Here is a 25,424-nt window from a genome sequence, read left to right on the forward strand (position 1 = left end):
TCAGGGTGGGCCTCACTCTCCCCAGCCCTGCCCGAGGGGTGGGAGGATGGACACCTGCACCAAGCCCAGGTCAGTAAGAAGAAGGGGGAGGGCCCAGATGCCCCTGGGAGCTGGTCAGCCTGTGGGGCCCTCTCCCCAGCAAGGCTCTTCTCTGCCTGCCCTCAGGAGATGTCACCGGGAGCCAGCTGTCTTCACTCTCACTATACCTTCACCCTCTCGCTCATCCCCCAGAGCACTCACCCCAACGTTTGGGTCCACAGGTGATCCAGAGGGTAGAAAATGGCCCAGCTGCCCCTCTGGGGTTCCTGGGCTCACAGGTCAGCTGCATGGCCAGAGGGCCTGGCCAGGCCACATTCTGGGGGGGCACAGGGCAAGACAGGATGGCCAACTCCCAAGGACAAAGTCGCCTGGGTGGGGATGACCATTCCAACACAGGGAGGGCCTGTGCCAGGGCCCGGGGAGGCCTGCAGGATTTGCATTTGTGGGGCCACTGGCTGAGCAGAGTTGGAAGAGTCCACACGGACAGTGAGTCCGCCAGGCAGTAGGAGGGGCCCCTCTTCTACTGGGAGCAGTTGAGCCCCCAATCACAAGCCAGCCTCCGGGGAAGGGGCTGGTTCCCTCCGTGCAGACCACTCAAAGAGCCCAGCTCCCTCTGCCTGTGAGTAGGAGCCGCTGCAGGTCCGTCTGCACAGTGCCTTCCTCCACAGCTTCCTACGCACCGAGAGACTTTCTCTCCTCGCCCTCCCCACTTCCATGCATGGCTAGAATTCGGAGACCCCACAGGGGGACAGGGAGGAAAAGTTACCATCCCCTTGGCCTGACAGTTTGACCCCAGAATCCCCATTATACTAATCACCACCCAACTCACATCCTTGTCTTGTGCCACATAGTCCTGGCAACACCAGTAACATACATGTGCGTTCCAGTAAAATGCACCACCACATCCTGGAAATTTGCCAGCTGAGGGGCCCTGCTTAAGTGTAGCTCAATAAGCATGTGCTTGTGGCCACATCAGTTCTGTCAAAGGCGTGCCATTGTGCTGATGGACAGATGGACAAGCCAGGCTTCCCTTGACTCTCGGGCTGCCAGCCATTGGCTTCTTCCTGCTGAATGAGGCACCAAAGACTCTAAGAGGAGCCAGCCGTGGGCTCCTGGGGCCGCACCCGGCCTAGCACTTTGCACAGAGAGTCCCCTGTTGTCTTCTCCATCCCCTAAGGGACCCAGAAGGTGGGACATTGACCTGCTTGGCAGATGTCTTTGTCTCCTAGGGCCGCCGTAACAAACTAAGCGGCTTAAAACAACACCAATTTTATTCTTGAACAGCTCTGGAGGTCAAAAGCCCGAAACTAAGGTGTCGGCAGCGCTATGCGCTCTGGAATGGCTTATGCTGCATTACTCCAATCCCTGCCTCCGCCCTTACGTGGCTGTCTATCTTCGTATGTCCTCTCCTCTTCTTATAAGGATGCCAGTCTCTGGATTTAGGGCCCACCCTACCCCAGTATGACCTCATCTTAACATGATTAAATCTACAAAGACCTATTTTCCAAATAAGATCTCATTCACAGGCCCCCGGAATTAGGACTTGGACGTATGGGGACACAAAGCAGTGCACAGAGTAGGTCTCTCCTGGCAGGTGAAGGGTGGACAGGCACTTACACCAGTGCCAGGGTTGTCTCCCCACACCCCTCCATCACCCACAGGCCAGCCGGCCTCTGCTCCAGTGCCCCAGGGCGGAGTCCTCACGGCCTCCTGAGTCCTGCTGATGCTCACATCTCTCAGACAGAACCAAATTCTGTCTCCCTAGAGCTTACACCCACACATCCTTTTTCTACCTTTGAACACAAAGGGACAAACCTACTTCCTCCTCCACCACGACAGACCTTAGAATAAATGGAGCACGGCAGCAGGCCCATCCCCACCCACCCTGCCTCTCCAAGTCTCCTGGTAGCTTCAAGGGCCCACCTGTCATGGGTGTGCATCCATGCACACCCCAGCTGAGCCAGCCCCATTGGCCACTGACTCTCCTAAAGCAAGACACAGAACCGACCACAAATGCCCCGAGGAGATGCTTCTCCCCAAACATGCACAGGGTGCTGTGGGCATAAGGCTGAGAGTGCTGGAGAGGCAAGGTTCAGGGACTCTGGATCCCGGCTGAGGGTGTGGGATGGGGATGGGGACAGCCCCTCACCCGAGGTCGGGCTATCGGGCCCCCAGTGTGGGAGACAGATGGAAGAAGAGCTGGTCCCAGCCAGTCTGTTGATAAAATCTGTGTGATCGTGTGATGACTTCTCTCCCAGAGGCTGACAGCAGGGTCAGGTCCTGTGTGTTTACCTGGAGCTTGACAAAGTCTTGTTGAATGAATGAATGAATGAATGAATTAGTGAATGAGTTAATGGCTGAAGTGGACTGGGGGAACTGGAGACTTCCCATCTTTCCCCCTTCCGCCTTGCAGCCCCTGAGATGCCTCCCTGTGGAATTACATGCTGAATGTGGCTATTGAGGAGATGCCCACGATCAGAGCAGGACACCCTCAGTGCTGCCTCCCAACGCTCAGTTCCCTCCACTGGAGCAGAGCTTCCTGTGCGTGCAGAGAAAGCAGGATAATAAAGGGGGGGTGGGGTTTTGAAAGCCATCCAGGGCTTCCGGCTGTCTTTGGGGCAGTACCAGGGCAGTGAAGCACTAACTGAGGCTCTCGAGCCACACACGATTCCTTTAAACCCAGGAGTTTCAGACAAAAAGATCAGAAGACCTTAGGCACCCATGTGGGGCTGGATGTCTACCATTGTCATTAGACCCAGAAGGCCACCACCATGAGAAGCTCAGGTCTAAGGCTTCGAGATCAGGTGATGGTTTAACACAGCTGGTCCAGAAGCAACTCCAAGACTGCATGTAATAGTCAAAGTCTGAGAGTGGCCCATATGTAAAGAGCACCCTGGAATGAATAAAGAAAAAAGACTCCATGGAAACACAGACAAAGCACATGAACAGATAGTTCACAGAAGTCAAATGCAAATGAACAATAAACACAGGAAAAGATAATGAACCTTCCTAAAGTTGAGGAAATGTAAGTTAAAATGATATTTTGTACCTTAGACTGGCAAATACTTTAAGAAATAATAATAACTGATACTGGTATGGATGTAAGATAAAGGATTCTCACATGGTGTGGAGAGATCTGTAAATACTTTCAACTTTGTAAAGCAATCCAGCTGTAGTTATTAAAATTTAACATATACATACCCTTGGCCCCAATAATTCTACTTTGGGGATTTTCTCCAAAAAAGCAGAAAGTACTGGGAAAATACATAGCATATGCACATGGGTGGGTCAGTATGAGCAAAGGGGAGATTTGGGGAGGGGACACTTCCAACTGTTAGCAGAAGTCAGAAGTCACCCCGGAGAGCTGGATCTGGGGAGGAACAAAGGAGACTAATCGTCTCACTTTAGACACTTCTGTCTTGGAAGACCTAATACAATAAATAAATAATGACTTTTATAACTAATGTGGCTGCATTTTTTTAATGACTATGGAAATGATTTCGAAATGAAGCCTTTCTACCTCCCCTGCTGTTATAGGTGGGATTGCCAGATTTAGCAAATAAAAACACTGGATCTTTGGATAAGTTTGAATTTCAGATAAACAACATTTTTTAAAAAAAAATATAAGTATGTCCCATGCAATATCTGGCACATACTTGCACAAAAAAATTCTTCGTTTTTCATCTGAAATTCAAATTTAACTGGGCATCCCGGGTTTTATCTAGCAACCCTAGTTACAGGGGGAGGGAAAAGGAAGACCTCTGCAACTCTAATTTAAATCCATTTCTTCTAGCTCCCTGTAAAAACCTGTCATAGCCATGACGATATTTTTTTCTCCCAGTGATCACACGCACATGCACACACACTCACATGTTTTGATCATCACTCGTCACCCTCCAAAAGAGCATCCTCTGACTTGCACGCACTGATGTTCGTCACGGCTCTTACTTGAGAGTCAGGATGTCACGTCAAGTCTCCTAGAACAGCATCTGTGCCTTTCCCATTCTGTGTCCAAGCCCAGCAGTGCTGGGCACACAGAAAACAGTCAGCAAACTGGGGGAAGCCAATTAACAGAGGAACAGGCATGCCCTGGAGGGAGGATGGTGCCCCTCTTCAAGGTGTGTGGCATTCAGCTTCCGGCCAGTTGCTTTGCTGGGTCATGCCCCCCAACTTCTTAGCCATGGTGGGCATCTTGGAACCTGCTCTATCTGCCAGGTCCGCCTTCTGTCCCCCCTCTCCCAGCACTGAACACACAATGCATGAACCTCATACACAGTGGACTAAGCCGATGCTTCCAAAGGCTATATTTGCATCTCATTCCACATTATTCACTTGCTGTCAGGGCGAGGAGACCCAGGGCTGAGGACGGGGAGTCTGGAGCCGGGGCAACCTTGGCCAGCTTGCAGGCTGCTCAAACTCCTCACGTGTACAAGCGGAGGCTGGGCAGATGTTCTTGAAGGGATTTCTAAGCCTTCTGGGTTTAAGGTCAGACGTGTCCCCAGCCCTCCTATTCCAGAGTATGCCACTAGCCCACCCTTGCCCAAAGCAGAGAATGTGACCGCTAGCCACAGGAAAGTCCTCGGCCCTCTCCTTGAGCCCCAGGAGGCTCTGCAGGCCCAGGTATCCTGATGGAATCGCTGCTTAACCCGCTGTCCATCGTGTCGAGCTGAGGAAGCCGTAGACGCGACATTAGCATTACAACCCACACTGATCTTTGTCAATTACGCTCCAGTATTTGAGCTCTAACCAGCTTTAAATTGAATCAGGACGAAATCATCAGAATAAAAAGAGCCCAAGCCCCAGCCTTTCAATTCCAGCACTGGAAAAAAAAAGTTATACATTTCATAATGGCCTTCTACCCCATAATGAACAGGAAAAATAAATTAGATTCCAAGCTAAGGGTATATTTATGCAATTTCATTATATGCCCATGAGCAAGCCTGGTTTTCACCAAGATAAAAATGAGCTCTCAGAAACACTCGCACTAAATAAATGGAGTGATTTAACAGCTTAATGGGGAGCGTGGAGGAGGAACCGAAGGACAATGTCAAAAATGGAAAATAAAAATAAGAGGGACGTCTGACACGCCTCCCGCGCTGCGTGCACAATGCCAGAGGTGCCGGGTCTGTGTAGCCCTCTGGGCAGCATCTCTCTTCTTGGTGCCCTGGGTGACCAAGGCCAGGATGGGCAGAGGGAACATGGGTTTTCCCCGGGACAAGGAGCGCTGCAGTTCTGCACACTGGTGCAGAACATCTGCCCCTAGAGCCCCAGACCCAGAGGTCAGTTCTTCAGAGTCTGTCCCGGCTTCCAGAGACCAACTCGCTGCAGTAGCTTCTGCAGTAAAACTCCGGGTTATCTTAGCCCTTCTGGTTCTCATCACTAACCTTTCTTCCCTCCTTTCCAGAAATTCCTCTCAGTTCTTTTGCTTCCATATCAGTTACCTGATGTTAGCGTGGCCCCAGCTTGGGGGGCAGATGTGGCACCTCCATGCCCACGGGGTCTCCTCCAGGGTTCCCACATACCGGTTGCCCAGCCTTCACCTTAGCATTTCTTTTGCCAGAAGCGAAAACAAGTTCTCTGCTGCCTTCGAACTCTCCAAGCGTGCAGCTTTGTTTTTTTTTCCGGTGCACTGTTTACCGTGCTATGCTCTGGAACCTCCGTGTGAGAGGCGTTGTGGAAGCTCGGTTGTTGTGAAGGTTGACAAAATAATGGATTTATTTTTATTTTTTTAATGCATATTTACAAAGCTGGAGGGTGTCTCCCGAAAACCCCAGTGGTGCGTAGCTGGGAAGAACTCGGAGTTACACAGCTCCGGGACCTCTCTCAAAGGCAGCGCTTTAGACTTCCTGAGGTCCCCTTTTCAGCCTCGCTAAGGGGCTCCCTGGTGCTGTCAACAGGGGAAGGAAAAGGTCATCGACTCCTGGAATGTCAGTCCTGGGGCACCTTCTGGCGGAATCTCCCTCTTCACAGATAAGGATATAAAGGCTCTGAGAGATCAGGAGGGATCCAGCTCATCCGTGTGGGTGGGGTGTGGGCGGGGGGGTGGGGTCTTACATCAGCCTGCCCCACAGAAATATCATGCCAGCCACAAGGGTCATTACACGTTCTAGCAGCCACATTAAAAAAATGTTTTAAGTGGGTGAAATTAATTTTAATAATATATTTTATGTAACCCAATATATCCAAAATATTATCATGTCAATATGTGATCCACATAAGAAATTACTAACGAGATGATTCACATGCTTTCTCAGCACGCTGCGTCTTTGAAATCCGGTGTGCATTCTACACCCACAGCCCATCTCCACCCGGACAGGCCACGGGCTAGTGGCTTCCCTCTCAGGCGACGCCAGCACAGAACTCCTTCGTGTCACAATCGTCTCACTTACAAACAACCCCAAGCCTAAAAGTCAACCATGCAGCTGCATGTGGCTGCCGACCGGTGCAGGGAAATATGCCCATTGCTCAGAAAGGCATGTTTACAACCTTCATGATTAGTGACTTTCCAAAACCGCAATGAGACCATAATGAAAAATCACCACCCCCATGACTCCTCGGGCATCTTCTGTGTCAAGAACGAAGAACTCTGCAGGGGACGTACTGCTACATCCTCTGCATAGCTCTGAGAGGCAAGTCCTGTCATCACTGCGACATCCCATCGATAGCAGAGGCTGTGATGGGGTTGCTGCAGAATCACACAGTGAGTCAACAACCATCAGGGAGCTGAAACATCAATGTTTATCAACCTCTAAGGGCAGAATATCCCGTCCTGACAAAGAGAAACCACTTAGAACCAAACAGGCACAGGATTCCCCTACTTTGCACTTTGGGCAGCCTTCGGCCAAAAGGGGCAGCTCAACATGGTGCGAAACCAAGACCCTCCTGCCTCTGCATGTTCCCTCCTTTCCCAGGGCCTCCAAGGGAAAAACATAAACAAACAAGCAGATAGATAAATACCAACCAACGAAGATAAAACAAGCTGTGAAGATTAAGCATGCCGAGCGCGCACTGGCCTCGGCCTCATGGCCTTAGGTACCAAGTCCATCAGCTCATTAGTGCAGACAGAGCTGGAATTCCACAGCACGGTGTGATTCCCGGCTCCCACCCAGTGAAAATGCAGAGCGACTGACTGACCAGCAAAGACACAGCCAGTGTCCACAGAAAGGGGCACAGGGGTAGCTGGAGCGCCAAGAAGCTTGCTGAAGACACTATGGGACAGATGTACCCAAACACCCACCCAGACCCCCGCCCTCGGCATTGACGGGCTCCTTCCTGCCTGCTGAGGTTGGGGTCAGGTCCACAGCAGCCTGGCTGTCATCCTCACAGCGGCCCCACAAGCAGGTTTGAGGATACTGCATCAGTGGCCGGTTGGCGGTGGTGCCTGGACCCAACCCCAGTCACTCGCTGTTTCAACATCACCTGCTCAGGTTTTTGTCCCTCCTTGTGGGTCAGGCGGGGCCCTACCTGTACCAGGAAAAAGCACCAGCGTCGGCCCCTGGGATGCTGTAAAGCTCAGGACGTGTGCTGCTCTGTTGTCACGTGGTGATGACTGGTGCTGGGGGAAGGAGACCTCGAGGAAACGCGGGAAATGAAGAGGTCTGTCTCCTCGGTTGCTGGGGAACTGATTTGGAGAAAGGGGAGCAGGAACGAAGAGGAGAGAGGGGAGGGAAAGAGCAAAGAGAGAACGAGTCCTCCCCAGGCTTCAAGAAGTTTGCTCCTCCTACCGGAGCTCCTCCACCTTCCAGGCCTCCCGCCTGCCCTGCCGACCTGACACCCTGAGAACCACCCGCGGGCACCGCGCCTGCCACGATACGGCTGCCAGGCCCCCAGCAGATAGCGCCCGGCCGCCTTCCCTGACGGCCCCTGTAAGGGTGTCTGCCTGCATCCTCAGGCTCTGTCTGCGTCCCCAAGCCACCCCCTCGATGCTCTTACATAACTTGGGTCCTTCCCCACCCACGAGCAGCGCCGTCCTCCCAGTCCCCCCACCTTCTAGACACGGGGGTGGAACATCTGCTCGCACCGCTCGCTCCTCTCCAAGGGAACACCGTCCCCCACACACCGCACCCCAAACTCAAACACTGTCACCCTCCCCCAAAGCAGCAGGGGATAAAAAATAACATAAAATAAAAACATGCTACCACTGTCGCCCACCACATCATTAAGGGCAAGAAAAACTCTCCTACAAATAAAACTCTTTCCTTCTTGTTCTAGAAAAACAGTAACGAATCCTGGGGGGGGGGGGGGGGCGGGGGGGCGGCGGAACGCAGGGAGGGAGCAGACGAGGGCTGCTCTGCCTTTTCATCTCCATTGCTGAAATCATCTTTGATATTTCTTATTTTTAAAAAAGAAAGGAGAGAACTCCACAGAGGTGCGAGCACAGGCTCCCAGCGCTCCTACAGCATTTGTGTGGGGGGAGGGTATTAGAATTCAGTACCAGGAAGTGGCATCTGGGGCCCCAGTTTCCCCTGTCCTCGTCCTCACTCCCCTCCTTACAAAGGAGCACATCTAATGGAACAGAGGAGGGGCCGTGTTTGGTTTTGGATCAAGAGGCCAAGATCTACATCGTTGGAACCCTGACATGATGGGAGACATCATGGGAGACACACGTCTCCCCACTCCTACCTCAACCTCAAGGCAGTGAGGGAGCCAGGGTTCCTGTGTCCTTCCAGCCAGCCAAGCGCTAAATGGCTGCCTTCCCTTCCAAACGCTTCCAGGAAAGCAAGAGGGAAATCCGTAATTCTTCCCCAGGAGACTCTGTCTAATCCACTTCCCGTTATCCAATTCCGCCTCACAGTTGAGACTGTGGTTCCCTTTTCTGTGTGTTCTCAGCTTCTCTGTGTCCTCACTGCCCTGGTCTGGATGCCCACACCCAGATGCAGCGAAGAGTCCGTCTGGCTCAGCGTCTGGGCGTACACTCACTCCCCCTCTCACTCACTCGGCTTACTGCACTGTCTTTGGAGGGTCTTAGTGGGCATGGAAGGCTCCCCTTTGATTATTCCTATATAGTTAACTCTGTGTGTGTGTGTGTGTGTGTGTGTGCGTGCACATGAGTGTATACTACATGCAAAAACCATCATGTTACAACCTAGATAAATCCCAAATGTGTGGGATACAATTTACAGATGTGCATAACAACATATTTAAAGCAAATAGTCTTCAAGAGGCTACAGGTGGGTCCAGGAAGGTCACGGCTGCTGTCTGGATCTCAGGAGGCTCTCATCTCCCCGGATCTAAATTCCCACCTGTCACCACTGCTGAGCCATGAGTGTGTGAATCCTTCATGGACAATTCTAAGTATGGCAGGGAAAAGCCCAAACCCCAGGCTTCTTTCCTGTCAAAACAGAGGGATTCAGCCCTGGAAAGGCACGTTTATGGAGGACCTACTGGGTCTTTCACAGAGTCTCCCCCTCTCAGCCACAAGGCTGGACAAACAGGCTCCATCAGGTGAAATGTTGTCACCAAGGTCTCACAACTGCCAGTGTGGTCCTGTCTGCAACCTGAGCTCATCCAATCTCTGCTCCAAGCCCTCAATACCCAGCACCCAAAGAGCAAGCTTTCTAAAGAGGGATGACTGATGGCTTGTCCGAGTAGGTGCATGAAGAGCCGGGCATCCCTTACTTCCCTGCTGGCGCTCCCAGCCATCCTGTCCTCATAGTTAAGGTTCAGTACGTGGCAGGCATCCCGCTCAGAGCTGAAAATGGAAGCTGGATGTTGGGCACTGCCCTCCCACCAGGGAGACCCTCACAGGCAAACCATTGCCACGATGGAGAACAGCACAGAATGATGACAGAACAGGAAAAGGAGCATTCCCGCTGCCCAGTGGCTCAGAGGTCACAGAATCTGGAGGGCCCACATCACTCGTTTTCCCTTTTCTATTAAAAATCTGCTGCCTGCAGGAGGAGGGCAGGGGACAACGAGGCATGGGACCCCAGGAGCAAGTCCCCAGACAAGCTCTCTCACCCACTCTCTCCTCAGAATGGGGGTCCACTTGCCAAAACAAATCTTGAGCACAGGCAGGAAATGCGCATGCTGCATTTTCAGAGAACCTCCGCTCAGTGAAAAAGAGAGAGACGTCTTTTTATTCCAGTCGAGCAGCTGCTTGTCCAGCACCGACAGCACACATGAGGCCAACAGAGAAAGGCAAAGGAGAGATGGGACAGGAGGCTCCAGGGAGGTTCAGGGAATAGTGGGGGGTGGGGGTGCTCCACCACGGTGCTCCCCCTAGAACAGGCCTGAGTGTCCGGCTGCACCCAAACACGCTCATGTGTGCAGATTCCAAGCACCCCATGTCCCCTGACCTGTGGCGAAGGACCCTGATCTTTTCCCACACTCCCCTTGGCCGATAATTCATTCAGGGAGGCTTTGCCATGGGGTGGCTGCCTCCCCACAACCCTGGAGGAAAACCAGCTTCCCTCCTCACTCACTGTGGTCTGAACGGCCTGGAGCTAGTCAGGAAATTCCTTAGGGAAAAATCAAATTCCCAGGCAGTGTCGCACAGGGCTGGCGGCCACTACCCGCATGGTAGAGTGGGCCACCCCTGCCATAAAGGAATGGGTGCACAGGGTGCTCCCAGCTCTGGGCGGGCCCCAGGAATCGACCCCAGAAGATCCAGCCTGGCTCAGAGCAGGTGTCGTTCCAGAGGCCGTCCTAGATGCAGCCATAGTGCTGGGTCCTGGGTCTGAGGATGCCCACTCCCAGAGACACACTTAGCCCCCACCCTCACCCACTGCTCCCCTCTCTCTCTCCCACACTCTCTCAGAAAAGAAGGACCAGCTTGCATTTGAGATTCTCGGAGCTCAAAAGTCCAAGCAGGCATCTTGCCAGGGGTGGGGGGAGGCAGCGGTTCCCTTCCCTCTCTGAAGGGCCAGCACAGCCCTGTGACATGGCTCTGTCACCACCCCCAGAGCCACAGGTGTACCTGGGATGGTGGTACAGACCAATCCAACAGAAACGTGCTTGTTAAACAGCACCAGCTCCTGGAGAAGGGGTCTGCTTGGATCTGCCCCCCATCCCCAGGCTTCAGCTCCCTGGGCCTCCATTCTCCTCTGTGAAGTAGGGAACACCCAGCTTCTTTGGCATGGCATTGTTCCTCCACAGGACTTCTCTAAACCTGAGAATATAGCCTGTTCACATCTGCAGCTTTTATACATCTTTGGGCATCTCTTCAGTCCCAGTGCCTATGTCAGGGCGTGGCACGCAGTAGGTGCTCAATAAATATTTGTGAAATGAATATAGAAATGCTTCCTTGTTGCATTTCATTTTATCCTCATAAAAACCCTGTGAACTAGCAAGAGCCCTCATTAGCCCACTGGGGACAATCATTATTGCAGGAACCGATGTGGTTGACTGTAGGAGCACTCTGTTTGCATGATCTCGTTTCTTTCTTTCCTCCAAGCCGTGAGGTGGTACGATTATTATCGCTGTTTTGCAGATGGAAAAACTGAGGCTCAGGATGGGGAGATGCACTGCCCGAGGTCCCTTGTCCCCAGATCAGAACTGACGCCAATTTTAACCCAGCCAGCCTTTGCCTGCTTTCCACGAAGGCTAAGGAAAGGCTGCTGGTGAGCAAGAAAAAACAAAGCCTCGGGTTTTCACCAGGATCTCTGGGCTCTACCACGCAGGAGCTTGTCTTATTTTAAAAGTCCTAAGGGAGGCTGTGGAACGACATGGAGGTAGACGGGGCTCAGCCTCCAGGTGGGAGCCTGCGATGAAGAAGCACAGCTGTCGAGCTGGCTGTCACCCACTCCTCCAGGGCAGGGGGAGCCCCAGACAGCCCTGGGAATGAGCAGATAGTTTCCCCCTTTTCCACTGGAGATAGGCAGGGATGCAGCTCAACAGAAGTTACAGGCAACTGCAGCTCTGAGGCAGGCAGAGCTCAGGTTTCTGTGAAGACTCGAGAATGATCTATCTGACACCAGTGTTAGAGTAACCAGAAGACTCTTTAAGGAGATCAGGGCAATGGTTTGTGTCTGTGTTGAGACGGGGCAGTGACTCCTGCCTCCAGCCCAGAAGGAGGCTTTGGAGGACACCCCAGGGAGATGAGGGGGGCTCGGCAGAGCAGGCCTGAGGCTTTCCTGTGCTGCTGAGGGACAGGAGCCCCCAGGGGAGGATGAGACAGAGAAAGGAAACAGAAAGCAGATTCCTGCTCGCATTCCACATCCCTGTCCCTCAGGAGGGAGAGGAAGGGAGAGGGGACAACATGAATATTCCTTCACCATGTGGCCCAATATCACAGCTGAGAAGTCCCCACAGCTGTGGGCACAAGCCTCTGCCTGGCAGAGCTAACTTTAAAATAAGAAGAGTTGAATCATCATAAAAAGTAAGAATTTTCCAGGCTCAGAGACATGACAGATGAAGCAGTTTACCTAAAAAGTCCCAGTGTTCTGGGAAGAACACACACCAAAAAAAACCCAAAACTGTGGGAAAGCAGCCTCCAAGGGCACAACAAAGGCACATGGACTGTCCCTGCTGGGCACCCACTGAGAGCACTCGTGTATCCCCTCCTCAAATCCTTCTTCGTTCTCTCTTCTGGGGTCTACACTAGGAAAAGTCTACACCAGAACAACAGGTCAGAGACAGGCCTCCCCCCAGCCAGGGCCTAGTTAGGCTTAGGAAGCTAAATACCCCATGTGTATGAGAGGTCAGGCACAGGGTGCTTGGAATGAAGGGGTTTGGAACCAGGAAAACAAGAGGGTCAGAAGGCACTCCCCACACCCAGAAGCATCCCCATGAATGCTTGAACAGTAGGACAAACTCTCATAAAAGGGGTGACTTCATGGAGCCAGATCTCTTCCATAGGAGCCAGCTCATGAACCAGTGGGGAAGGGAGGATTGATGGAACTGAGTGGATACGATGCAAGTAAAGCTAAACTAATAGAGTAAAATAGGGTCCCAGAGATCGGGGGAGAAAGTTCCAAATGCAAGTCCACATGCTCATGGCAGGGAAGCATGGCACATACGTGTCCAGCACCCAGCTTTGGGCTGAGGACTTCATACTTATTGAAATAGCACTATATGCCAATACCATCTGTGGAATGACTGAATGATTTAAGTGGATGGATGGACGGGTGGATGGATGGATGGATGGATGGATGGACCAGACCCACAGATGGATAGGTGGATAATGCTCTGTTGACATAAAAGGAAGCAAATGGAGCTCAGAATCCAGAGCATTGAGAACATGACTTCGCAATTCGAAAGTTCTCAAAATCTAGCACCTGATATAGTCCAGATCAGTGCTGCCCATTAGAACTTTCTGGGATGATGAGAATATTCTACACCTGTGCCCTCCAATATGGTAGCTGCTGGCCACATGTGGCTACTGAGTACTTGAAATGTGGCTAGTGCAGCTGAGCAACTGAATACTTAGTTTTATTTAAATAGTCACCTGCAGCTCGTGGCTACCATACTGGACAGCACTGTTCTAGAGTTTTCCAACACACCTTTGTATATGCTGATCCTCCCTGAGTGGCTGTTTGGAATATGCACTACCTGAGGGCAGTTGGGAAGGGTGACTTTTTGAGAAACTGATACCAACATGAGCAGGGCAGCTCCGTTTTCCTCCAGCCTTAGATTTCTGCTGAATAAGATGGGAAGTTTAATGTCCATACGAAGCACCCAAAATCTTGTTAAAACGCAGATGCTGAAATTCAGCAGGTCTAGGGTGGGACTCAGACATCTGTAATTCTAATAAGCCCTTAGATGATGCTAATGATGATTATCTTGTTGTTGACTGTAGTAGTTTTTCATTGATTCTCTAAGATTTTCCTAGTATACAATTGTATCATCTACAAAAGAGTAATATTTTTATTCCCTACTTTCTAATATTCACTCTTCTCATTTATTTCTCTTGTCTGATTGCATTGGCTGATGCTTCTGCTACCATATGAAATAGTAGTTAGTGATAACAGGCATCCTTGCTTTGTTCTTATGTTAGTGTTTCCACATTAAGAAAAAGAATGGGTTTTGGACATGACTACATATGGTCATGTTAAGGAAGTATCTATCAATACCTATTTTTATTGAGTGTTTATCAAGAATGGATATTGACTTTTCTCAAATGTCTTTTCAGTATCAAAAAAGATAATCATGTGATAATTCTTTTTATATTGATTAATATAATGGATTATATAAATAGATTTCTTAATATTGAACCATTCTTGCACTCCTAGAATAAACTCCAAATGGACATAGGGTATTATTATTTTAACGTAATGCTTGTTAACGTAATGCTTGAATCCTACTTTCTAATATTTAAAATTTTGCATCAATATTCATAAGTAAGAATGGCCTATAGTTTTATTTTTGTACAGTCTTTGTCGGATTAAGAAACATTGTTATCCTCTATTTAAGAAAATTATGTGGGGACTTCCCTGGTGGCACAGTGGATAAGACTCCATGCTTCCAATGCAGGGTGCCCAGGTTCAATCCCTGGTCAGGGAACTAGATCCCGCATGCATGCTGCAACTAAGAGTTCACATGCCGCAACTAAGGAGCCCGCCTGCTGCAACTAAGACCCGGTGCAACCAAATAAATAAATAAAAAGAAAATTATGTGGATGTTTTTCTTCTTTTTGTTTGCTGTTGTACAGTTTGATAAGCATTGGAAGTACCTGCTCTTTAAAGGTTTGGTTTAAATTCCCCCATGGAACCGTCCAGACTTCCTCCTTTGTGTGGGAGTAGCTTAAAAACTTTCTATCTTCCATGCAATTGGTCAGTTTGGGTAAATTATATTTCTCTCTTATTTCTTATGTTGTATTTCTTATGCCTTCTTCCCCTTAACCGTGCCTGCGCTAGCTAGTAGTTCAGCTATTCACTGCTTTAAAAACCAGCTTTTTATTTATCAGGCCCATTTTCCATTTTGTGACTCCTATTCATTATCTATTAACATCACTAATGCCTTCTTTCTGCTTTCCTTCAGTTTATCATTCTTTTGTCCATTTTCCGAGTCATATACTTAATTCATTTATTTCTAATTCTCTCTCATTTACTGAGTTTTTAAGGCTGTGAATTTTCTCTACCCCCCTCACCCTCAACACTGCCAGGCACAGCTGGTCCTTTATTGTAGGTGCTTCGTACACCCCTCTGGGAGCCTGACCCTCTTGTGATGTATTTGTTGACAGTGTGTCTGCCCCATTGGACTGGGTTCCTCAGAGTCAGACTCCTCTGCAGCTCTGGACATCTAGCACTTAACACAAGTGTCTGACACATCAAAGGTCATCAGTAAATGTGGAAAACATCATGAAGTGGTAAAAATTTTTATGATGATAATTGTAAAACCCGCGTTTGAGCATTTATTCTATGCCAGGCACAGTGCTAGATGCCCAACGAACATCAGTTTCTCTCATCCTCAGTCAACTCCATGAGGTGGGTTTTGCTCTCCCCCTTTCACAGTGAGGAAACCAGGGCTCGGAGCAGTCAAGGACTTCCCCAAGTCACATCATTCAGAACTCATGAACCCAAAGCCTGTGCCCCTAAGTGCTGATCACAAAAAGCAAAGGACACCAGCCTGTGTGGAACAGAGAGAGCCCATGAGCCTGTTAGAGCACAGGTTTGGGTATGAATCCAGATCTACCACTAGTAACTGTGGGACTCAAGGCAAATAATTGAACTTTTCTATGCCTCCGTGGTTTCATCTCTAAAATGGAGAAAAACACCCATACCCCTACAGGACTGTTGTAAAAATTACATGGGATGATAGAAATAAACACCCAGCATAATGCCTGGCCTGTGGTAAGCACTCAGGAGCTAGTGGTGGTAATAATGATTGTGATGCTGGAGATGGTGGTGGAGATGGTGATGATGAAAGTGACAACAATTGTATCATCCAGTCCTCCAGTTACCACAATGCCACCAAAACCCAACATCATACAGTAGAAACAGGCCCCATTAGGAAGAAAAATAAATGCCCACAGAGTTGAAGGAATAGAAAATCATAAAATTTCAGAACAGGAAAGGATTCTTAAGACCATTCACAACCACGCTGTTTTACAGAAGGGGAAAGCAAGGACCAGAGTAGGGCAAGTGGTTTGTCCAAGGTCTCACACCTGTTTATGGCCAGACTGAGATTGGTACGGATGTTCTGATCCATGCTTACTCCCCGCCATTGCCCCGAACACCATCGGAGCACTCACCCTGTGCGGGGCCCCAGTTTAGAACCCAAAGAGATGAACACAGGAGGGACATCATCACACAAAGCACAACAGATAGTAATTCCATTCGGTGCAGGGAGGAGGGAGGAGCCACCCCACTTGGCATCACAGAGCACTGCTCTCAGGGCCCAGGCAGGGGGGCAAGACCAGGGTGGACGTGAAGTTGGTGGGAGAGAGCACAGCATGGGCTGCCCAACGTAAGGGCTGAGGGAAAATGCAAGGGCAGCACAAGATAAGTTTAACAAAAATGAGTGACAGAAGTAGGAGTTGTAAACACATCCAGAGCGGGTGGAAAGAGGAAATTAAGTATACAAATTAGGGATGATATGAAATTAATGGCTACTTTAAAAAACGCATGCTAATTTAACATCTTTGTAAGCACGAAAAAAAAATGAACTAGAAAGAAAAGACTGGCAAAATATTTACTGACAAAAGGCAAAATAGGAAAATATTTGAAAAGCATGTAGCACATAAATAAACGCCTTGAGGTGGCAATTCCCTAGGAAATTCATTTCCTTCTGCAGGCACAGAATCTACCAGAGCGGCTGGATGGTAAAGGGGAGGGAACCAAGGCCTTCTGTCCTCAGGGGCTGCCGTGCATTGAGGGCTCACTTTGCGCCAAGCCCAGAACTGAGGTTTTCCATGACTGTCTCCATCATCCTTGGAGAACCCACCTAGGAAACTGGGACCGGAGAGTGAGCCATGGGTCTGGTGTTCAAACCCAGGCAGTGTGGCCCTGGTGCCCAAGCTCTTAGCCACTGTGTGGTCTGTTCTCCTCTCCCCTAAGGGAATGCTGAATGGGACCACCCTCCAAACACCGAGAAGACAGGCGTCCGGCCACACATGGCCTCCTGACATTCCTTAAGGGACAGCACCTGAGGGCCTATGGGAGCCGAGACACCACTGGGATGAGTCTCAGCTGCTGGCCGCCAGCACACTGTCACACACACACCCCCAGATGAGTGGCCATCGGTGAAGCATTTTCAAAGGAGTCTGAAGAAACTGTCTTTGCGAAACTGAACGAGGTTGGCTCCAGTATAAACATAGTCACAAGGCCAAAGGGAGGTTTGTAAACCATAAACAAAGACCAAGGCAGAGGCCAGCATGTGGGGCAGGAGGGGGCGTCTCAGGGGAGTTCCCCCGGGCCATTGCAAGGACCCAATCTTGTTTAATATCCAAGCTAATGATCTGGAAGACAGCAGGCAGGTCAGGAGCAAGATGTGTCAGGGAGACGGGCAGGCGGGCGCTGCAGTTTGTGTCGGGGGGGGATGGGGAGGTGGCAGAAATGACCGGGAGGGAAGGTAAGCGGTTCCCAAATACACTGAGAAGGGAGGAGGGAAGGTAAGCGGTTCCCAAATACACTGAGATTCAGCTTGAGGGAAAATTGTAAACACTCATCTAAGAGAGAAGAAGAAGAAAACCCAGCCTGAAACAGATATTTGCTGAGCAGAGGAAATCCGGGAAGGAGGGACGGTGCCACATCAGATGACCAGAGGTCCTGTACTTGAGAAGCTCGAATGCAATAAGGGGGTGTGATTTGTGTTTTCAGCTCTTGTGGGGAGGAGGTGGAGAGTGTGCTGCTCAGGGACATTCCCCGAGGCAACGCACACCCAGAGGGGCCCTAGTAACAGAAGCAGGCAGATGATCAGATTCAGGGAAGAGGACTACCAGCCTGCGCACAAGAACCCATTAAAGACCCATCACTCAGGGCTTCCCTGGTGGTGCAGTGGTTGGGAGTCCGCCTGCCGATGCAGGGCATGTGGGTTCGTGCCCCGGTCTGGGAAGATCCCACATGCCGCGGAGCGGCTGGGCCCGTGAGCCATGGCCGCTGAGCCTGCGTGTCCGGAGCCTGTGCCCCGCAACGGGAGAGGCCACAACAGTGAGAGGTCCCGCGTAAAAAAAAAAAAAAAAAGACCCATCACTCAGCTGCCTGGGGTTGACCGGAGGAGGGAACACTCTGGAAGGTCGGGAGGGTGGACACAGGACGGAGCAGTTGAAGGGTCGGGGTGGGGGACCGGGGCTGCAGGGGGGTAGACTCTTCCTAAGAGGAATCTCATCAGGCCCTGCCCCCCAACCCTCTGCCTGCTTGCACCTGAGCTGAGACGCTGCAGTGGGAACGTGTCTAGAAGGTTGATTCAGCCGATTGAACAGTGCCGGGCCTCCCTGCTCAGCCCGTTCATTGTTTGGGAGGAAAACGAAGTCATCAGCTCCGGACACATTTGGAAATTTACTGGAGCAGCCATTTCACGCTGCCTTGTGGGGACTGGGTTAGTCATCCAGTTAACCACATATTCCCACAGGCCCCCTGTGCGGAGGCTGCGTGGGCCCGCTGGGAGCAGGGGGGAGAGGGCAGTACAAGAGGGGGTGCATAGGCTGGGGCTGGGCCCCACACAGAAAGGCAGTGGCAAAGGGCCGACAGAGAGCAGGGTGAGCTGGGGGGATACAGCGGGTGGGAAGGGGTGCAGAGGGCCAGCATCATGGAGCAGGACCACTGAGCCCGAGAGGCTGAATCAGGCTCTACACGGGCATTAGCTTTAAATGCAACCAGCCCCCACTCAGTAGGCATTTACGGGGGGCAGGGGGCTTGTGCAGAGCAGCTGGACTACGCTGGGGCCTCTTACCATGAGACCCCAAGGAGAACCAGCAAGGCTGGTCTCAGGCCTGGGAGCCAACAGTTTGCCCGAAGTCTCAAATGGGCAGGAGCTCAGATGACCTCTACTCTCTAGCATATTGTTTGTGTTCTTACTGGAAGTGACCTCTTTGAGGACAGGGAGTTTTGTGTGTTTTGTTTTTTTCACTGCTGATACTCTGATACTTAAGATACTATCCAGCATGTATTAGATGCCTAGTAATTATTTGTAGAATGGATGAATGAAGGGATGGGTGCATGGGTGGGTAGATGGTGAACGGTGGATGGATGGATGGATGGATGGATGGATGGATGGATGGATGGTGGATGAAGTATGGATGGATGGATGGATGACATATGGATGGTGGATGAGTGGGTGAGTAGATGGTGGATGAATGGATGGATAGATGATTGAGGGATAGATATGGATGGGGGGGTAGATAGTGGGTGGATGGACGGATGGATGGATGGATGGACGGAGGGTAGATGAATGGATGGTTAGGTGATGAGTGAATGGATGGAGTGGCCCCCTGCTGCATCTTCAGCAATTCCTTGAACATCAGGCTCCAGGTGACTGTGCCCTCACCATCAGTCCCCATCCCAGCCCCAGGAGACCAATGAAGAAGAGACTTGGGCTGAAAGGATCACTGGAGAGTCTCTAAGCCTAAGCAAAGAACGGGAGATGCTGAAGAAGACCCAAGAGGCTGAGAAAGGCTTGCCCAGCTCTTGCGAGGATTAGATGAAATAATATACATAGCAGTACTTTGTGAACTACAGAGCAGTGAACACATGTGGAGTATTCATGCTTTATCCTCCACCCCGCAAAGACTGAAGCACCCTCCCTCTCCTCTGGTGGAACGCTTGGAGGGCAAAGCCACTTTCTTCCCACTGTAGCCCCAGGACATGGCCAGAATACTGTGAGCACATCACTGTGTTTACAAGGGACAGCAGGCAGCTAATGAGCGACTACTGACCACCCACCTGGCCCCTGCTGTGTCCAGGGACATCAAGTGACCATAACACATGGTGGCTCATGCTTTAACACCAATCTCCAAATCTAAGATGCCAGCCAGTTCTGCCCACAGCAACATCAGCCCCGCCGGGGCCAGCCACTCCTGGCACAAAAGCTGCTCAGTTGTCTTAAATTGTGACGCCTCCCCGCCTTTCCCATCCACAATGGCATTGCCAGCTTAGTGACTACAGTGGGGTCTTTACTGAGCTTAGAACTATGCTGAGGGCTTTACTGCATCAGCTCACTTTCTCCACCCAACTGCCCTACAATGGAGGATGACTGATCCCATTTCACAGATGGAGAAACTGAGGCTAGTTGGGATTAAGTAACTGGCCCTAGGCTACATATTTGACCAAGGTGAAGCTAAGACTTGGACCGACACCGACACCGACTCTTATGCACCAAGGCCCCCACCAGACAGACCCAGGTGGCTCTTGGGTGTTCCCCAAATCAGCTCCACCCTCAAAGGGTCATGTTCCCATAATTAAATATACCTTGGACCATGACTATAATTCCCAAAGAGGTGTCTCAAAGTGCTTTAGGGGTTTGGGGCCTAAGTTTAGAACCCCCTAAGGTGACTACTCTGAAAAGGGCCTTTTGGTCATTTTCCACATACCTACTTGGGCCTTGGGTTCACCACCGTGCTCAGGGGCCCAAAAGTGTCAGGGTGGCAGTGGTGGGGTCACCCAAGGAGCTGCTGGGAGGAGAGCCTGGCCTCACCAAAGCCAAGTTGGCCAGGCACTTGGCTCCCAGGAATGAGCCTTCCCCTTGTCTCCCAAAACCCCAGGCTTTCCTCTGCCTCAGACAACCCCAAAGGTGAGCAGACCAGGGCCAGCCACTGCTGATTCACATGAAAACAGACAGGGTCCACCCAGGCGTCCTGAGACAGCTACAGAGGCCCCAGGCCCACGAGCCCACTGTGTCAGCACCTTTTCACCCAAATAGGGTCACCACCAAAGCTGAAAAGTGCTGTGTGTGTGTGACAGTGCTCAGCGCTGCACAGCCTGGGGTCCAGCACGGGCCAGCACAGTCCAGCTGGTCAGGAAGCAAATAACCTTGAACTCAACTGACTCAGGCACTGCAAAAGGAGTTTTCTCCACGTCCTGGCTGGCGTCACAGACCAGCAACCAGCACCCCAGGGGCAGCCCCCATCTCCTCACCAGGGAGGGGCACAGGCTTGGGGACTCAGGCCCAGGATGGGCCCAGTCTCCCATCCCCACCTGCACCCAGCAGCACTGGTGCAAAGATGTTGTCTCCTGGTATGGGGATGCGGTGGCGCTGGGTTTCCCACGCACTGGTTCCACGAAATCCAAGTTGTCTCCTAGACACGCTCCCATCATGAGTGAGGACAGAGGAGACGCGCAGTGGGCAGCACATCCCACCACGTGAAGCCAAGCTAATCACTCTACCCAGAATGCAAGCTGGCAGCCATTCAGTGGCCACCAAAGGCCAGCAAGGGGCAGATCAATAAGTCTTTGTGACACACATTAGCAAATTCATTAGTGAAATTAATTCTCCCCGCAAACAGTTGAGATCATGTTAAAGAATAGTTTGTCAATTCCCTTTTTTTTTTTTTTTAATTTCCATGTGTAAGGAACGGCATGGAGGCCACGGCTCCTGGGAACCAAGATGAGAAGCCCTGAGCCCTCACCTGCGTCCTCAGTTTCCCCATCGGCAGAGGAGGCCAAGCACCTCTCAGGCCAGAGTTCCACAGGTCTCCCTAATGTCTGTCTCCTCTCTCGAGTACTTGAGTCTTTTCTGTTTTCTTCCTCTCCCCTTGAAAAATCAAGTAGGATGAGTGTTGGGTTGAGCTGGATGCTGGAGATTAGATTGCATCTGTCTGGATATAAATAATTTACTGCTTGATGGTCAGAGGGAATTTAATTAGTTCTTGTTCTCCTGATAGAATCAGCCCACCATTGCTAAAACATTTCACTCTGAATTAGTCTGTAAGGGGCCAACAAGGCAATGCTAATTTTATACACATGACGTCCCCCGCAGCTTCGGAAAATACGCATCCAGCACGAAGCACTGCCCGGCTGTTGCAGCCGCTTTGGTGTCTGGGGGTGCTGGATAAAGTCCAAGGTGGCTGGAGAGAGTGGAGCCGGGGAAGGGCCAGAACTCTACTGCCTTCCATTCACAACTCTTCTCCTCTCAGACACTGGATAAAAGGATCAGGGACCAGGTGACGTGATCAGTGGGTGAACTGGCCCAGCCAAGGGGCTTGTCTCCACCCCAGTATCCCAGCAGCAAGCACTCAGTAGAACTACATATTTTCCCCTCTTCAGAGCATGGCTCTGCTGGATGCCAGCCTCCTCACCTGCCTGGCGAAATCACAGCTCAGATTAGGACCTGAAGATGAGGCCCTATACCAACCAGCACACGCCCACTGCCTCCGTGGGAGCAGCATAGGGAGGTGATGAAGGGGAGCGAGGAGGACCTCGCTTGTCCTGAAGTTCCCTTTAGGAACATATGAAATGAAGTGGATCTCAGAAAACAAGCCAATGGGATCAATAGCCCACAGAAACCACCATGATAGAAAGATGCTCTGGAATGTGGGAACGTAGTCAACGGGTCTTCTCCAAGAAATGTTCAGTGAGAAGGAAGAGGGTGAACAGGCCAAAGGCTGACTCATCTGTTGAGCTGAGACTGTCCCCATCAGAAACTGCGGCCCATGAGGCAGGAAATAAAGGGCCATGCTTCTGTAGGCAAGGAAAGGGCAGGATTCCGCTGCTGTCAGCTCTCTTGTTCATTTGAAAATGAAGACGGCCACTTCTCAGCATATTTATGTCTTTGACCTACAGAGGACACGATTTCATGGCACAATTTAAAGAAGTACCTGTTTCACCACAACCTTGCCAACACTGCATGTTCGCATTTTTTTAGGCCTTTGTTAATATGAAATGGGAAAGAGAGTGTCACGCTGTTTACATTGGTATGGATTTAATTACTAGTGTGATTAATTTTCTTTCCACATAAAATAGGAATCGAATATGTCCTCTTTTGCAAAGTGTGCTCTGTTTTGGCACTTTTCTTCTTTGGAATTAAACCAATATGTTCTTCAACTGCCTGTCTGAATCCCCTGCTGGCCTGGAATTTAGGTCACAGAGCGTGTCTTTTCTCTATCTGCTTGTCCGGTGCAATGCCCTCCGTCACAGAGTAGGCACCTAATAAATATTTGTTGGGCGAAACAGAGAACAGAATTGAGGAAGTGAGTTCTGTCATGGTTCACGGAAGAATTCCTCATATAGAGGAAGGAAATTGGAATAACAATGCTCAAAAGAAAATCATCTAAGGTTAAATGAGAACTAACCCTGTGCCTAGCACCCGCTTAACACTCCACGTGTCTCTGTGCCCCCACCAGCATGACGCTTGGCCCCAGTGCAGATGGGGGACCCAGGGTTTCCTTGAGGTAACTTGCCCAAGGTCACCCAGGTAAGGGGTGATGACCAGCATGTACTCCAGGCAGGCTGGCTCCTGCTCTCATTCTGACCCACACCTGCACGTGTGCAGTCCAAACCCTTCTGGTTCCTGGCTGGGTGGCCCCAACCTGACTCTCTCTTTCATCCAGCCATCCTTCTCCAGGAACTTAGGGCCAGATGAAGGAGACATAGTCCCCACTCTCAGGAAACCCCAAGACGTGTTCACCATGCTGGGAGGAAGGTGTGCGCTCCACCAGGCATCACCAAACAGGAGGCAGGACGACCAAAGGGTAATTCAGCCTCTCAGGACAACCAAGGAAACGCAAATGAAAGCCGGGCGCGATAACATTTCCACCTACTGAATTGGGGAAGATCGCTTCTGAGGATAACAGCCGTGTTGGCGAGCTTGCGCGCTGGCACCCGCAACAGCTGATGGGCACGTGTTAATGAGGGAACAAACTTCCTGGGGACCCCTTAGCAAAATGTTTCAGGAGCCTTACAAATGTTTGTGTTCTTTGAACCCAAAATTCTGCTTCTAGGAATTGATCTCACAGAAATAATCACAGGCACAGACCAAGATTTATACACAAGGAAGTTAATCACAGGATTATTTATAACATGGAAAAAAACTGGAAACAACCCAATCCGCCAACAGGCAAGGAAGGAAGAAACAAATTACGAATTTTTGGGACATCCATGCAACAGACTAGACAGCAATCACTAAAGACTGTGGTTTTGGTGGATGCTTTAAAACGTGGAATGACGCTCACCATATAATTTTGAATGAAAACAAGACAGAGACTATATATAAATGTCATCCTAATCTCATTTTTAAATGCATATTTTGAAAGACTAGTAAGAAATAAACCAAAATATTAAAGTAGTTACCTCTGGGTGGGAAGATTAAGGTTATGGCTAATTTTTGTTCCCATCATTACACTTAGCTGTGCTTTATTTTTTACAAAGAGAAAATATTTACTATAATAATAATAAATATTTTTAAGTAGCAAAGAGTAAGTTTAGCACATCACTTTTTTGTCTGTGGAATTCATTTTGGAAGCTTACTCGGCTCTTCAAAGTCCTTTTTAAAATGAGGCATAGAGATCTGAAGACAGCACCCCAGCAGTGCTCTGAGAAAGGATAGAGCAGGGTCTCCTCCTTTCTGCTGGAAATAATACTTCTTTTAATGCAACTTAAACCACCTATGGATTTTTTTAAATATTTATTTATTTTTTGGCTGCATTGGGTCAGTTGCGGCATGCAGGATCTTTCGTTTCGGCGCGCGGGCTCTTTGTTGTGGCATGCGGGCTTCTCTCTAGTTGTGGGACCTTAGTTCCCTGACCAGGGATAGAACCGGCATCCCTTGCATTGCAAGATGGATTCTTAACCACTGGACCACCAGGGAAGTCCCACCCCCTATGGATTTCTGATGCCACCCTATCACACTGTTGGCTCACACTGTGGCTTACTTAGTATTATATTTGCCACCACCTAGCCCTGTCTCACCCATCACAGGCTTGGAAAGTTTGGCTATTTGGACCCAAATAAAGTGCTTTCAATTTATTCCTACTAAATTGTATCTTGCTAGATTCATCCTATCATTCTAACTGCTGAGATATATTTAAATTCTGAGTCTGTCTACAAAATGCACTCACCATTGCTCTCAGCTTCGCGTCATCCTCAAGTTTAATAACTCTGCCACCTGTCCCGTCTGAGTCATCAACCACCATGAAGAGCAGGAAGAGCGTGACGACAGAGCCCATCTCTAGAAACCTCCCTCCATGTTGTATCCACTTGTTAATCAGCTCTCATTTGTTGTTCAACCAATTATAAACATTTTGAACAAAGGTATTTGACAAGGCTGTCAGAGTCCCTATTTGAGCCTTGCATGCTGAGTCTGGGATCACCTACTTGTCCACTAAAAGAAGCAGCCAGACAGTCTTCCCCAGTAGCTCCTTCCTCCACTGCACTGCCCGGCACTCCAATGGGACTCTCAGCTGTGTGCCGGAGAACCAGGAAGGACCATTGTGGGCCCCAGTCCCCCATCCATCCATGTGCTATGCACCTTGGACCCTTAAAGAGGAGAAATGCTGAGGTTTACACCAGATCCTAAAGCCAAACCCTGAAACCCCATACCTTCCATTTCACGCTTTCAACCACGATGTTGCTTGA

The 25,424-nt window shown here is 50.2% G+C and overlaps 1 protein-coding gene across 11 annotated transcripts in view; it reads right to left on the reverse strand.

Annotated features, from left to right (window-relative positions):
- Nucleotides 1–25,424, reverse strand: part of RBFOX3 (RNA binding fox-1 homolog 3) — a 499,416-nt gene that overhangs the window by 388,981 nt on the left and 85,011 nt on the right. The window contains exon 1 of one of the 11 annotated variants that reach the window (XM_059998374.1): nt 7,504–7,939. The exons of 9 other annotated variants lie outside the window; for them this stretch is intronic. The gene's annotated coding sequence lies outside the window, so the exon portion shown is untranslated. Of the gene's footprint in view, nt 1–5,480; nt 5,910–7,503; nt 7,940–25,424 lie in introns of those variants that run through there. One more of the 11 variants, XM_059998375.1, reaches the window with a different exon arrangement.

Source organism: Delphinus delphis, chromosome 19 (genome assembly GCF_949987515.2).
Source record: "Delphinus delphis chromosome 19, mDelDel1.2, whole genome shotgun sequence".
Classification (NCBI taxonomy): Eukaryota; Metazoa; Chordata; class Mammalia; order Artiodactyla; family Delphinidae; genus Delphinus; species Delphinus delphis.